Here is a 15,190-nt window from a genome sequence, read left to right on the forward strand (position 1 = left end):
TGTGTAGATTTAGAATGATTAGAACAGTCACTAACTGGCTGGTTTTTTTCCCATCATGGTTAGATTTAGACAAATACTACTATCCTGTGCAACAACTGGACTATGTTTCCATGCAATCTGTGAAGGCACTTTTGCAGGGTGTGCTTGAGGAAACTTGCACAGTGAGTAAAATGGACAAAATGCTTAAAAAATTATTAGTAGCATCCATAGCTTAACTCCTTTCCATTTATGTTTTCAACACATACTTTTCATTTCCATGTAACAGCAATGAGCATGTCTAATAAATCACAGAGGCACTGTTCTTCTTGACAGCAAAGAATCAAAGGCATAAGTAACTAGCTGAAATAATACTGTATGACTGCCAGGTGTTCCCTCTTGAACATGAGAAATTAAGGTAGACCTGTCCCTGTCTCTCTTAGTTTATAACTGTAGTCTGCCTTTGCCTCAGCCTTCAGTTTTGTTTTTTTTCCAACACAAGTATTTCTTGGCCACTTTTACAACAATAATACAAGGAGAACCTATGGTTAAATAACTTGGTTCTGACACAACGCCCCTTAAAGCCTTCTCAAAACAGGTAAATTCATCACTGCTACAACTGATCATATGTTATAGTAGACAAGTTCTGAAAACACGGTTTGAAAACAGAAGTAGGTACATAAACATATTTGGGGACCCAGTCCAGTGTGCCCAGCTCAGAAATGAACTCTTTGTAACTTTGACCCAGTATGTCATAAAGTCTGAATTAAATCCTCGGGTCTCTGTGCAAAAGTCTTGCAGTAATGGGCTTTAGTGCTTAAAGCACTACCCTTACAAGAAATCAGACTAAAATGACTGCCATCCAGTGCATTATATAAATTCAGGCCCTATCTACAGCAGAATACAGTAAGCCACTGTTTTATACGACATATTTTCTTCAGACTGTAAAGGGCTTTTGGTATTCCACCATGTATTACAGCTGCAATGAGGTACACATCATCCTCCTAATCTGAAGCCTTCAAATGGTCAAATGGTATCTGCACTTGAAAACAATGAAGAATTACGTACTCACCAGATATTCCTTCTCTGAGCTGTCAGAAAGAAAGAACATTAAGAAAAGCTACAAGAAACATGTGAAGAAGAGACTGCTTACTGCAATTGCTTGACAAAGTTTCTCAGTCTTCATACAGTTCTCTGGAAGAAGCAAAAATATAAGACTTCAAGGAGAATGGCAGATTCTTTCACTAGCCTTTCTTACAAATAGTTGGTATCCAGTGATAGGATGTGTGGGAATGGTTCAAAGCTGCATCAGAGGAGGTTTAGACTGGGCATTAGGAAGCATTTCTTTACTAAGAGGGTGCTCAAACACTGGAACAGGCTTCCTAGAGAGGCGGTTGATGCCCCAAGCCTGTCAGCATTCAACAGGCATTTGGACAATGCCCTTAACAACATGCTTTAACTTTTGGTCAGCCCTGAAGGGGTCAGGCAGTTGGACTAGGTGATCACCATAGGTTCCTTCCAACTGAAATATTCTAATTCCTTTCCCTTCCTTTCTATTCTATTCACTCTTGTTGCTTATCTGTAATATAGTAAAGTTTGAGTCCTGCTGGGCCAGTTGCTGAGCAAACACAGAGGGCATGACTACCCCCCCCCCCCCCCGAAGAATGGGCAGCCCAAAGAGAAGGCAAGCAAGAAGGTGGATACATGAAAGAGTAGATCAACAATTAACATTAACAACAGGGCTGCTAAATGGTAACTATTTTACAGATTACGATTTTGACAAATGGTGATCACCTTTTGATAGCATTCTCAGAGATAACTAAGTTCCCTCAACGAGCACCTTCGTTGAAGCACAAACACAGAGCTGATTTGTCATTCCTCACAACTATCGGATTAAGGAAGAAAAAAGAGAGTGGAAATGCATTCTCCTAAAAGCTGTGCCAAATCTGTATTGGACAGTTCCTATTCCCCACACTTACTTCATCCTCTGCCAAACTGTCACCTCTTTAGCTCTACCAGGTCAAGTGTTTGTAAGGCTGGACTTCATCTGAGCTCAGGGAAGCAATCTTCTTAAATCAAACTGGGGTTACCTTTTTAATATTATTTTCTAGTTGGGCCCAGAATGCAAAAGAACTCAATTTCTTGTGTTCATTTTGTAATTTTCTTGTTCACCTGGCAGTTACTTAAAAAAAGCAAAAGAGAACTATGAATGGAAATGTATCTTCATGTAGACAGATGTAGCCTGGTAAATCTGCCAGGTATATGGATGGTTTGCTGAGCAGAGTGGACAGCAGATATGAAAAGGTCATTCAGAAGAGCCTATGAACAACTTGGTGTATAGGAGAAAGCCTAGGTTTAACTCTAGGGTACAAACTGTTACCAGCAGCAATTAAAAGCTCTTCCAATGGAAAAGGCGTAAGACTGAGCACCAAAGTACCAGCTGTGGTCTGAGTGCTTCAGCACTTTTCTAGGCTTTTAGACTGTGACCTAATAAAAGACACAAACACCCAAAAGCTGCACTGTGCAGCACTCTGACCTGTTTTGGGGTAGATGGCTTAGGCTAGAGTCTAAAGACTATTTAAAACCATTGAAGTGCAAAGAGAAAGCTGAGTCTTCATGAGAGCAATCTCAGAAACCCTGTCTGCCAACTGGGAGCTGTTTGTGGCCCCACATGATCAAGATACATGACTGAATGTTAGTGAAAACTCTGCAACTATGCAAACTCTTTGGTTCCAAGTAATTTCAAAGTGTTGTGGAACAGGGCTTTTAACTGTAGTCAAGCACTACATATAGATATTGCATTAACAAGCAACACTATGCAATTATAAATGATCCTTATTCCAGATGTCCAGAAATCAAACATATAGCAGATGTTGCCCTGGCTAAGACTCCTCACTCAGTAATGCGTATGCTGGTACATTTAGTTACTTACAAAGTTAATGTGAGATAGTGTTTATGCATCTGTTGTGAAACAGAATAGTTATTTGCAAAGTATAATGTGGGAGTGAACTCTAAAATCACACACATCCTAAAGGACAACTAACTAATGAAAAACATGTAAAATAAACAAGTCATAAACATGATGCTATGCAAGATTAATCAAAGTTTGTATGGGGACAACATGGATATAAAATAATCTTATACTAATAAAAGTGAAATTGGTGCTTACCTACCAAAAATAGATTATTTGAATATTTGGAAAGAAAAAAAAAGAAATGTGAGTAGGTATGCTAGAACCGTAAAATCAAGATGTGCTTCAATTTACTAAAGAGATGTACTGATGGGAAGTTTGGTCCACTAATGAAACTTACTACCATAAAATCATCTATAACACTGGAAGAATATCAAGGAAATTTTTCATGGATAAAAAAGGTGTTGTGTGATAATGATATTCTGCTATAACAGTTAGCAGCTAGTTGGCCATCTTGGAAGTTCTGCTGTATCCCTGGCACTTCCAAAGAAGGAAGGGAGGGAGGGAGGGAGGAAGGAAAAAGAAAGAGAAAGAGAAAGAGAAAGAGAAAGAGAAAGAGAAAGAGAAAGAGAAAGAGAAAGAGAAAGAGAAAGAGAAAGAGAAAGAGAAAGAGAAAGAGAAAGAGAAAGAGAAAGAGAAAGAGAAAGAGAAAGAGAAAGAGAAAGAGAAGGAAGAAAGGGAAGGAAGAAAGGGAAGGAAGACAGAGAGAAAGACAGAAAGAGAGAAAGAAAGAGAAAGAGAGAAAGAGAGAAAGAGAAAGAAAAAGAAAGAAAGAGAAAGAAAGAAAGAAAAAGAAAAAGAAAGAAAGAAAGAGAGAAAGAAAGAAGAAAGAGAAAGTTAGTTTATCACTACAGGGTACTGTTATGTCAAGTTGTAACAGGAAGGTGTCTGGAAGAGGTAACAAATCTATTGTACCCATCTGGTGCTGTTGCTGCATTGAAATACCAAGGCTTCTCTATGGAAAAGGTGTGATTATTTCTCCATTATTTGACACAGCAGTGGCCTCAGTTGAATAAAAATTGAGCAAACTTAAATGTCATGACTTTGAAAAAAAGAGTACTCAAGAGAAATCTGGCAGGTCTCTGAACACTGAATGACAAACCTTCGCACAATTTGTTTGTAACTTTATTGAACCGAATAGATGCTGTACCAGAAATCCAGGTCACAGAATGTCAAGATTTAAGTACAATAAGTTAGTTTCTATCTGGAAAAGTGGGTGGTTAAAATAGGCAAGATAGAAAAAAAACGAACATAGTTTGGTTATTGACTGAAGAGAAATAAGAAACTCATCCCACTAGGAAAAAAAAAAAGAAAAAGTAGGAATATTTCTTCATCCAAAAGCAATGTCTGCTTTCCTAACAGACATTCTCCTCAAAGGAACCTCTGACCATTAGCTTCCTTCCAAACAGCGATTCATCACTTCTTCATCTTTCTGCTGGCTTCTCTTCATCTTGATATCCCATCTTCCTTCTGCCTCTGATCTACACAGAGTAGACAGAAAAGCCCACACCCAGGGCTCTCAGGAATCTATGTGACAAATAGGCCTTCCTTGCTCTGACAAGCCTCTCCCAGAGCCTCCACCTACACCTTCTGACTGGGATCTCCATTTAACCTCATGCCTGGCCTTTCAGTCCCTGCCTCAGCTACATCTTAGGTATGCTTGCCCCTAGCTCTGTACCTGAATCATTGTTTGCATTTCCTGGATTCACCTTGGACCTGGCATGTTACCTCCTCTTTGTCTGATGCTCACCAGACTGTCAACAGGACCTGCTGCAGTCACCACTCTGATCTGCTCACTGGTGCCATGGGACTGCACCCTGCTGCTGAGGGCACGACCTGGCCTGCCTTGTGGCCGCTCTCCTCTCACTCTCCTTTGGGGAGCAGCCTCCTCTTGCTGCTACCTGACCATCCCATGGAGAAATGAGACTTGGCTTCCTAAAAGAGTCCTGCCTGTCCTTACAATTTGAGCAGTGGCTTCTGCCCCTGGAAGCCCTCCTTAATGAAAGTCCTTGAATGCCTCTCCCCTCTGACACATCCAGTAACTTTAAATTGTTTTTTAAATGGTGGCAGTGCCTGCTGATACCAAAGTTTAATTTGTTACCAGAGCTTCAAGTAAACTTTGAAGCAAGATTTAGCAATCTTTGGATGCAAAATTATTCTCCAAAATCGTAAATAGAACTGCCACACTGTGTATAATTGTGAACATACCACCCTCCAGTAAGGTAAATAAATTCTGTTTTTAAAGTAAATATTGGGACAGTTCAGAGGAAACTCAGAATGTCACCCCAAATCCAAGTTAAAGCTCAGAGGTGGCCATTTGAATCACAGAGCAGAGGCTCAGGAGACAAGACAGGCACACAGTAAGAGCAGGACTTGTTGTTTTACCTTCCTAGATAACCACTTTTCATTGCTGATAAGACAGTACCAAACACTTCCTGCTATGTCTGACTGTTCTGAGACATTCTTCGTACTGCAAGAAAAAAAATAATTACTAGGATCCATCCAGTGAGTATGGCAGCAAAGATCTAATTCTTAGTCCTTTTCATTGCCCTTCTTCCAGGATCTACTTGGTATGCATCTTGGGTGTAATACATTGCTTATCTGGGGCCTGTTTTGGAGGTGCATGTAAAATTGTGGCATGTTCTCAATCTAATTCATAATACATGCCTGGAAATGGTCAATGAGTATTATCCATTGTTTCTCATTGCATTTTTATTATGCTGAAGTGAGTCACTCATTGAACTGTGCCCACACACTGATTTCAGTCTGAATTAAATTTAGCATTTTGATAAACACAGCTTTTAGTAGCCTAGCAAAGCAATTTCTCCCTTTTCTTTGGTATCAGTAAAATTCTGCTAAGATTCTGCACTTTTAGTTTCTTCAATGCATCAAGTCCTTTGCAAAAGACATGGAACAGTAAATCACAATATCTAACTGTCACTTTGAGTGGTTTACTACAAGGATTTGGTTCGCTCAGAGGAAGCGTCTTGTTCAGTTTCTCTCCAGAAGCAACCAGTAGAGTCAAAGATACAACTTGTATTGCTGAGCTACAGTGCAGAGGCCATACCCTACCAGGAGCTGCCAGCCGTATCAGTGCATGGTAAGTCAGACAAGGGTTGGCCTGTGGAAGTCCATGGCTGCTCTCTCCAGCTGTCTGCTCTGCCCCCCTACTGGAAATTGCTGTCCCCACTTTGGCCAGCTGGACTGCCCCCAACCAAAAGGTGAAGGAGGAGGTTACTTTTTTTAATGCAGTTTGTGGAATGACCTTATAAGTAGTTGGGCCAGAACAGCTGAGGAGCTGGCAAGTTGCTGTGAATTGACAGGTTTAATTAGGATTGTTACTTCTTGCGCTACGGTTGCTAGTGAAGGCCTTGTGTTGTTCAGTAAGAGCAAAGGTAAACGTCCTAGTCAATGACTATTCTGGTAAGAAATCTTTTTTTTTTTTTTTGTTTAGTTAGGAAACTAAACAAAGAAGCTCCTACCAGAAGATGTATTGTACTGTACTATATTGTATTGTATTCCCAGAAACACAGCACATAATATTTTACAAATAACTGAGAAGTTTTAATAAGAGAATTACATGAAAGACAACAATGTATCAAATTATCTTTTGTAAATAGGCACTAAATAAAATGGAGAACAGGATGTTTTGCCATTAAATAGAAAGCAGTTTAGAAGACCTTTTAGCTGGCAATTACTAATTAATGTAAAAAAATTTTCTTAAAACCACATGGCAATGGTTTGTTTCAATGAGTTAACACTCATACAGCAATTACGTGATAGATCTGCATGGCAAAACTAAGAAGGAAATACAACAAAGATGTCTAAACTATTGATTTACTATGATAACTGTACAATTTGGAAGATAATCACAAAAGCTGACAATTCACAGTAATTATGTGTATTGTTTAAAATAACTTAACAGTAGATGTTGGGAAAAAGACAAGAAGTCGGGTTTTTTTTCACTTGTTAACCTGGCAAGAAAAGAGCAAAGGTGGTGCTAAATTGCTTGCTGAAAAGATTAAACATATTCTTTCTCAAACAAAACTCAAAAGTTGTGGTCAACGGCTCGATGTCCAAGTGGAGATCAGTGACAAGTGGCGTTCCTCGGGAGTCAGTACTGGGACCGACGCTGTTCAACATCTTTGTCGGCAACATGGACAGTGGGATCGAGTGCACCCTCAGCAAGTTTGCTAAATGACACCAAGCTGTGTGGTGTGGTCGACACACTGGGGGGAAGGGATGCCATCCAGAGGGACCTTGACAGGCTGGAGAGGTGGGCCCGTGTGAACTGCATGAAGTTCAACAAGGCCAAGTGCAAGGTCCTGCACATTGGTTGGGGCAATCTAAAGCACAAACACAGGCTGGGCAGAGAACGGATTGAGAGCAGCCCTGAGGAGAAGGACTTGGGGGTGCTGACTGATGAAAATCTCAACATGAGCCGGCAGTGTGCTCTTGCATCCCAGAAAGCCAACCATGTCCCGGGCTGCATCAAAAGCAGCGTGACCAGCAGGTTGAGGGAGGTGATCCTGCCCCTCTATTCCACTCTGGTGAGACCTCACCTGGAGTACTGCGTCCAGCTCTGGGGGCCCCAGTACAAGAAAGACTTTGAACTGTTGGAGAGAGTCCAGAGGAGGCCACGAAGCTGATCAGAGGGCTGGAGCACCTCTCCTGTGAGGACAGGCTGAGAGAGTTGGGGTTGTTCAGCCTGGAGAAGAGAAGGCTCTGGGGAGACCTAATTGCAGCCTTCTAGTACCTAAAGGAGGTCCTACAGGAAAGATGGAGAGGGACTTTTGATCAGGGGCTGTAGTGACAGGACAAGGGGTAATGGCCTTAAGCTGAAGGAAGGGAGATTTAGATGACATGTTAGAAATTAATTCTTTACAGTGAGGGTGGTGAGGCACTGGCACAGGTTGCCCAGAGAAGCTGTGGATGCCCCATCCCTGGCAGTGTTCAAGGCCAGGCTGGATGGGGCTTTGGGCAACCTGGTCTGGTGGAGGGTGTCCCTGCCCATGGCAGGGGGGTTGGAACTAGATGATCTTTGAGGTCTCTTCCAAACCAAACCATTCTGTGATTCTGTGAAATTAATTTCCCTGAGTTTCAGAATAAGTACAATTTCTGTCTTATTGATGTGTAAACTAAAACACAGAATGCTAGGCAACCATGCCAGATGAGACCCAGTGAAGAAATGGAGAGGCCTGGAACTGAGGGTTCTACATGTCCGTTCAGTACTGAATCAGCATAGACAGAATGTTGCATTCCCAGTTACAGCACATGGGAACAATATGACTTGAAGATTACATATTGATTTTGTGGCAAGCATTAAAAACTGATTGAATCAGAAAACAGAAAGTGTTTTCAGTGTTGTGAATCTAGAAAAAGTTTTCTTCTGTGATAAACAGATCAGCTAAATTCCCAAATGGACTTGTAGAATATGTTTTACAGAACAAAATTACAAAACAGAAAAACAGGTCAGGGTTTTTTTCCCCATAGTAGAAGAAATTAATATGGACATTAGGAATAGCAATAAGATATGAATGAGAAAAATACTGTAGGTGTTAGTTTCTTTAAACCTGATATGAATAACCTCAAAGACAAGTCATTTAAAAAAAAAACAAAACTCTGCTGCTGAAAACAGATAAACACAGTTTGTTTAGAATAGCTCGCATTGATTGATTGTGTCTGTCTAATTACATTTGTATGTTGAGTAGGCTAATTATGGTGCACCCAGATTCCGATGGTATAATTGGATCTGTACATACAGACCTCTGTTCTTGCTTGAAGTTCTATTTAATTAAATTACACCATATACCTCTTTAAAGTAAACAAGACCATCGTTCAGTTTATATGTCCTTATAAAAGAGGCAGCTGAAACACAACACATCCATTCAACACAATAACTCACACCTAGTTTATAGACAGCACAACTCTACCAACTTCCCTAAAGTTGCAAGAAACATGAATTTGACATGGATCACGAAGAACGCAATTTAAAGAAACTGGAAAAGAGGAGAAGGAACAGACAGAACCAACCAAGGAAGCAAGTAGAAAAGAAAAGAATGAGTAAAATAAGTGGACCAATTAAAAAAACCCCAAACTCGCCACACTAAAAGCACCACAGGGAAAGTAGGAATATAATTCTCAAGGCCCAAGTTTGCATCCTAGAAGTGTTTTCCCTCACATTATCTCTATCTTCTCCCCTTTGCTCTTTCTCTTCCAGGAAGAGAATGTTTAAATTTTTCCTCTTTTCTGTTGTTCCCTGCATGTGTTAACAACCAGCTCGCAGGTCATATCACAAAGGATTTATTTTCTTTTTCTATGATAATAGTCTATCAAAATTTCTGTCGGCTTTGTGAATTGCAGTTGGAAATGAATTTCAAAGCATTCTTCAAAGGCAGCAAGGTCTAGATTATTGGCAAAACACACATTTCTCTTTTTATAGTATACAGACCAATTACAAGACAACCCTCATAGTATTTTTAAATTACATTGTATATTTCACTTGTAACAAGAAACACATGTGCCAAGGGATGAAACTGTAAGGCATTTTTCACAATCTGACCTCTAAAGAAAAGATCTTTCAAAGGATTCAAAAATTCTTAATTTTATATTTATATTAAAAAAATATTACTTATAAAATATATATTCAAAAATATTGAAAATATTGAATATGTTAGTATATTCACATATGTGTGTATATATATAGTAGTATTAAAATATATGTATTACCCTATATATTAGAATACAGAATACGTATTCATATATATATTCTCCCCTCCTCATCATAACTGATTCAAGTATCATCAATTTTGAGTCTGGCATTAGGACTAAAATTCATTTTTTCAAATGAATACTCTTCAAAGTACTTCTAATCTTACCTCAACTGTCAATTTGCTAGGTGGGGTTTTGTCTTGCTCCTGTATTTCCTGGGGGAAAAGAAAAGCAAACTTTTAAACACTCCTATATTCTTAATGAAACCTACTGTTTTCAAGAACTTACTCTTGGAAATTGACCAATGAATTCAAACAACACACTCATAACCTCAATTCTTCCAAAAGTGATGATAACCTTTAAACCAAAACTTGATCTAAGGTGGAAACCATAAGAAATCACAACTTTCTCACAATTTCCACTTGAGATTGCAACTTTTCCCAGATTAGACAATTCAGGCTGAGTTTAAAGGACATAAGACGTTGTGCTATCAAACCACAAAAACTTGGAGGTACACAGGGGAAATGAAATTTCCCTCTCTCTACAACATAGTCTTCTTGCCTCCTGCCCTAACAGTCCCAAACTAGAAACACAGTGTACAGACACATCTTTTGACTTGAATTAGGGGACCAACCTGCTTGACAAATTACCTGGTTCAAAAAAAAAGTATTTTTTTCAAGGTCAGTTTTAATTCCCCAATACATGGTATGGGCTGGCCATGCTGACGGCTGTCATAGCAGAGATCAATTGGTATGCTACCACGTTTAGGGGGGGGAAAAGGAGAAAAAGGATGAGAGGCAGAAGTGTCTTGCCACTATAGACTTCATAACCTTCAGCTGAAAAAGTTTCGTTCTATTTTTAGATAACAGGACTCTCAGACTACAGTCTTTGATCGAACCCAGTCACCCATTTTGGTGCGTATGTTCCACGAATTTCCTAGGACTGATTTTCCTAGGTGGTCCTTGATGCAGGCAGGGATTGCGCTATGTACCTGGTGAAATTGCTGCCTACCAGCTTCTTCTCCAATCATTCCACTCGCTCTCAGAAGATGTCTTCTTACAATCAATGCAAATACCCTCTGGCAGGTGATAGGACACAGATGATAGGTATAGCATCTGCCAGGAATGCATGCAGTTCACTCGCCACATATATTCTCATTGCCTGAAGGGAAAGAGGATTTGGAATTGTAATCATCAAAAGCTAGTGTGCCAGGCTAAGACTTGCACTGAGTGAATTCCAGGAAATACAAATATATAACAAATCCCATTCTTTCTTGTAAAGGATGCTGTCATGTGCTGTGAATGTGTGAGGCACTGAACAAATACAAATGCAAGCCTTTTCCCACTTTCTGTCAAAAAATTCACATTATAAGGGCACCAACCTACAAATGGCTTCTGAAAGCCTATTGATCTGCCCCTCTTCTAATATTATCTTGTCTTCGCTACCTTTAAACTTTTACTTTCAGGTGATTTTGTCCATCAGCAAATAATAAGCAACTGTCACAATCTGCTATGCTTATAATGAAAACACCTCTTGTACACATTAATCCTTCCTACTCCAGGCAGGGGTTTAGTGGAGAGACCGATGGGGCCTCTCTCTATCCACTGTCCCCCTCTAACTCTCACATGTACACACTTCCCATCATTATCACACTTGTAACTTCCACATCATTTGAAGCACTGACATCTCACACAGGATTTTCAATCTATTTGCACTGAAGCTGCCTCTTCTCCCATGTTCTTAGATGACTCATGTCAAGAATGATACAAGAAACTTCCATAACTCATATTTCTATAGAGACACAATACAAAAAGAGCTTTGTCCCAAATACTGTGGCAGGTCTCCATTTCCTGCTGAAGCCTACCAGAATCACCGGACTTTGATAATACCAAGAATTGTCTTGTGAGTCTCACCCATTTGACTGAGGCTATACAGTAATACCATAGCCCAGAAAAGGATTTAGTTCAGGGAAGTCCTTGAAGTCCTCACTAGCTGGGACAGGAACTAGTGGAACACATTTCCTTCCAGTCTGATGACATGCAGATGCCTCATCTCGTAGCTGCCTGTTTCTCCAGTGTACCTCCCATCCCTTGAGCTCCTACTTCTAGGAAACAGGATGCAGAAGCAACTCATTTGACCCTGCACGAAGCCACCTCAGATACGCCTAAGTTACCAGAGAGAGCCGTGCATTACTCAAGTTTCCCACCCTGCTCCCCAGGCCTCACACACACTTTTCCAGGCCTCTGCCCACTGTCCCATCTGTGGCCCGGTAAATTTACAACCCACATAACCAGCTCAACAAGAGTTGACCGTTTTTAAAAAAAATGCATCAGCCAGCTGCGGAGCTGGAGAACGCGTACCACACCGCAGGGCATGAGCTCCTAGCCCGCAGCTCGGAGCTGCCCACCCCAAATCCCTCTTTCCCGCCAGCGGCCCCTGGCGGCCTCCAGCGAAAGGCCGGCTCTCCCCGAGCTCCCCCAGACGCCCTGCGGGGCCAGGACCCAGCCCCACGGGGCAGGAGGGCAGTGAGGCACCTGAGGGACGGCGCGGCCAGGGGCACCCTTGAGCTGCAGCCCCACCGAGGCAGGGGGACGAGGCCGCCTGACGGGACCACCGAACCCCAAGGCCGCGCCGAGCCCCTCCACCGCGCATGCGCTGCGGGGGGGGGGGGAAGGTGGGGGGAAGGAGGCGGGTGGGGGGAGGAGGCGGGTGGGGGGAGGAGGCGAGGGAACGCGAACGCCCTGACGCGAGCGCGCGCCACCTGAACTGGGAGACGAGTAAAGCCGTGCTGAGCGCGTGCCCGCAGCCGCGCAGGCGCGCTCGCCCGTTCCATCCGCCGGGCACCACCCCGCAGTGTGCCTGTACCCTGGCTCGCGGAGGAAAGGGGCGGGGCGGAGAGGGGCGGGGCAGAGGCCCCGCCCACGGCCGCTCCCTGTCATCCCCGCTCCGCCGGCCTCCCCGCCCGCCGCTGCTCCTGGCCGAGCCATGGGTGGGCTGGTACCTGCCGCCGCTGCCCTGCCCCCGGGGTCGGGGCCGCACTGAGGGGCGGGTGGCGGCCGTTTGCCGCGGGGGCCGGCATTCTCCTGAGGGCTGTACCTGGCCCGGCAGAGGGCTGTCGCGGGGGGGGGAGGGTGGCCGAGGGAGGTACCCCCCGCCCCCGAAGGGGGGGAGCGGAGCGGAGCGGGGGGAAAGGTGGGTGTCGAAGAGGGGCCGGGTTTCGGAGGGGCCGGGCTCGGCGTGGGGATATTGACGCGGGCTGCTCCACCAGGTGCTTGTGGAAGGAGGAAACCAGCCGCCGTCGCCGGCCTTAAGCTGAGGCACTGGGCGCTTTCGCGGGGAACTTCGTGGTATCTAGGGCGCGCGGGTTTTCTCTTCTCTTTGCTTTCTTTTTCTCTCTTTTTTTTTTTTTTTTCCCTAGCGGGCTTGGGGACGCGGTTTGTTTTGTTTTGTGGGGGTTTTTTTGGTTTGTTTTTTTTTTCTTTCCACGCCGATGCTGGCGACTAACTTTTCTCCGGCGGCGAGGGCAGTCGTGCGGCGCTGAAGAGGCAGCGGAGCGCCGGTGCCGGCTGGGGGTCGGGGTCGGGAGGCGGCGGGCGCCGCTCCGCGCGGCTCGGGCTGCCCTCCCGGCTCCGGGGTGGAGGTGGCATTCGCCGCTCGGATGCTGCTTGTTGCGGGTTTTTTAATCTTATTGTAGAGTTACCTTTTTTTAACGTGTTAAAAAGCCCTTTGGGCTTTCTTAACGCTGAGTGAGGGTTGTGACGAGTTTTTTGGAGATCGCAGTTTCATCTGGTAGCTGAAGTTTTGTACTTCAAATCTCTGGCGGGTCGTTGTCCGTAGCAGAAAAAAACGTGGGAGTGCCGCTGCCCGGCAGCGACCAGACCAGGTCGCTGGTGCCTGATAGAAGTGCATATGTGGAAGTGAACTGATTGCCATTTATTCTGCAAGGTTAATCAATAATCTGGATGATTATTCGTGTAGTCCTAAACTCATTTTTATAGACTGCACTGAAGGCCTTAAGTGCATGGTAAGATGTTGCAGTGATAAAATTTATAGAGTGTGTGGTCCTCAGAAGATAAAATTATTTCTAGCAAGATTGAAGTATAGTGCTTCCATTGCTGGGGTAGCGTGATGTACACTGACTTTTGTCATATGTCTTGATAAAGTTTCTTAAGTTGAAACTAAGTAATAAAACGCAGTTCATTATGTGTACTGCCAACTTCCCGCAGTACTTTCTAAGTGCAAACGTGATTGCTGGTATTTTTTCCTTTGCTGATTGGTATTTCAAAATCCAAAGCCTGGGAAGTTGGACTGCGATGGGAAACTCAACTGTTCCAGGAAACTAACTATGCCTAATGTCAGTAAAGTACTTTACTGTTTCTTTTATATTTTTCATCATAACAGTAGGCATACATGAAAATGGAAATGATCGCTAAGGACAGTGCCTCTAACTTCATGCAAAGAGATAGATATTATTAACTTAAAGTCACTTCAGTGACCTATAAAATGCTAGCTGTTCTTGAAATCTAGGAATTCTGAAACAGAAATTAGGAAGACTTTTTTCTTTTTTCTTTCTCATGACTCAAAGCAGTGCAGCCCAAACGTTTCTGACACCTTTTAACACTGTTGCAGTGGAAGCCTTGATAGGGAGGCAGGTTGACAAGAACACTCTTCTATAAATGCTGATTAATCAAAAAACAAATAGTGTTAGGAAATATCTTTTTGAAGAACTTCATTCAAAAATTGAGTAATTTTGCTATGATCAGCATTTTCCACATTTGCTTTGAAACGGCTTTTTGGAAAATCTCAAAAGAAAATTAAGAAAGTTCTCACTGGAGTGAGAATCTCTTTTTTAATCTGTCAAATATGCTTATGAGGGACATGCAATTTTATTTTTCTTTTAATCCATTTGAGAATAAATTTTTTTTCTCTTAGTTTGTGGAATTGCGATCTGAGTGTATCATTCCTATGGTATCCTTATTCTCTTTCAACTAGTATAATGAGTTTCTTTTGAAAACAGTTTTTTAATTTTCACAAAGATTTTGTTATTTCAGTTGAGAGAGGAGGGAAGAAGGGGCATGCATCAGTTGCTGTACTGTTCTGAAATACTAATGTTAAAGATAACGTAAGGTTGACAGTCATTCTGTTTTGAGTAGAAATACTATAAGCAAAATGTATGTAGTTCTTAAAACTGTACAAATCTAACATCACAAAGTAGAAGCTTCCTAATAAACTTGCTTGTCAGAGAGCGAGGCAAAAGCTAAGGGCACATTAAAGGTGAATCGAGTGTTTTTTAAGAAATTTTCTGAAGTAGAGCTTTTTAGGTGTTTCAGTAATGATACAGGTGGTTGATGATATCTGCAAGTTTGAGCATTCTCCGAGTTGTTAGATGCTGCCTGTGACACTTCAGGAAGGTCTGGGTTTTTGGGGTGGTTTTGGGGTGTTCTTTTTTCGTTAGAAGATGCTAAGTACTTTCTGAGAATTGGACTTGGTTGAAGGATCTTCCAACTGTTAGTTGAAGATGCAAGCTGTGAA

The 15,190-nt window shown here is 42.5% G+C and overlaps 1 protein-coding gene and 1 long non-coding RNA gene across 3 annotated transcripts in view; one reads left to right on the forward strand and one right to left on the reverse strand.

The window, feature by feature from the left end:
- Positions 1–9,846: 9,846 nt before the first annotated feature.
- On the reverse strand, positions 9,847–12,260 carry LOC142599598 (uncharacterized). The gene is made up of 3 exons (XR_012833177.1): positions 12,193–12,260; positions 10,650–10,819; positions 9,847–9,873 (listed from the first exon to the last, which is right to left on the reverse strand). It is a non-coding gene; the product is annotated as an uncharacterized LOC142599598 (long non-coding RNA).
- A 598-nt stretch (positions 12,261–12,858) lies between these two features.
- PTBP3 (polypyrimidine tract binding protein 3) overlaps positions 12,859–15,190 on the forward strand; it is a 50,606-nt gene continuing 48,274 nt past the window's right edge. Inside the window, exon 1 of one of the 2 annotated variants that reach the window (XM_075740297.1) lies at positions 12,859–13,005. The gene's annotated coding sequence lies outside the window, so the exon portion shown is untranslated. The remainder of the gene's footprint in view (positions 13,006–15,190) is intronic. The other variant, XM_075740299.1, reaches the window with a different exon arrangement.

Source organism: Balearica regulorum, chromosome Z (assembly GCF_011004875.1).
Source record: "Balearica regulorum gibbericeps isolate bBalReg1 chromosome Z, bBalReg1.pri, whole genome shotgun sequence".
In the NCBI taxonomy this organism is placed as follows: domain Eukaryota; kingdom Metazoa; phylum Chordata; class Aves; order Gruiformes; family Gruidae; genus Balearica; species Balearica regulorum.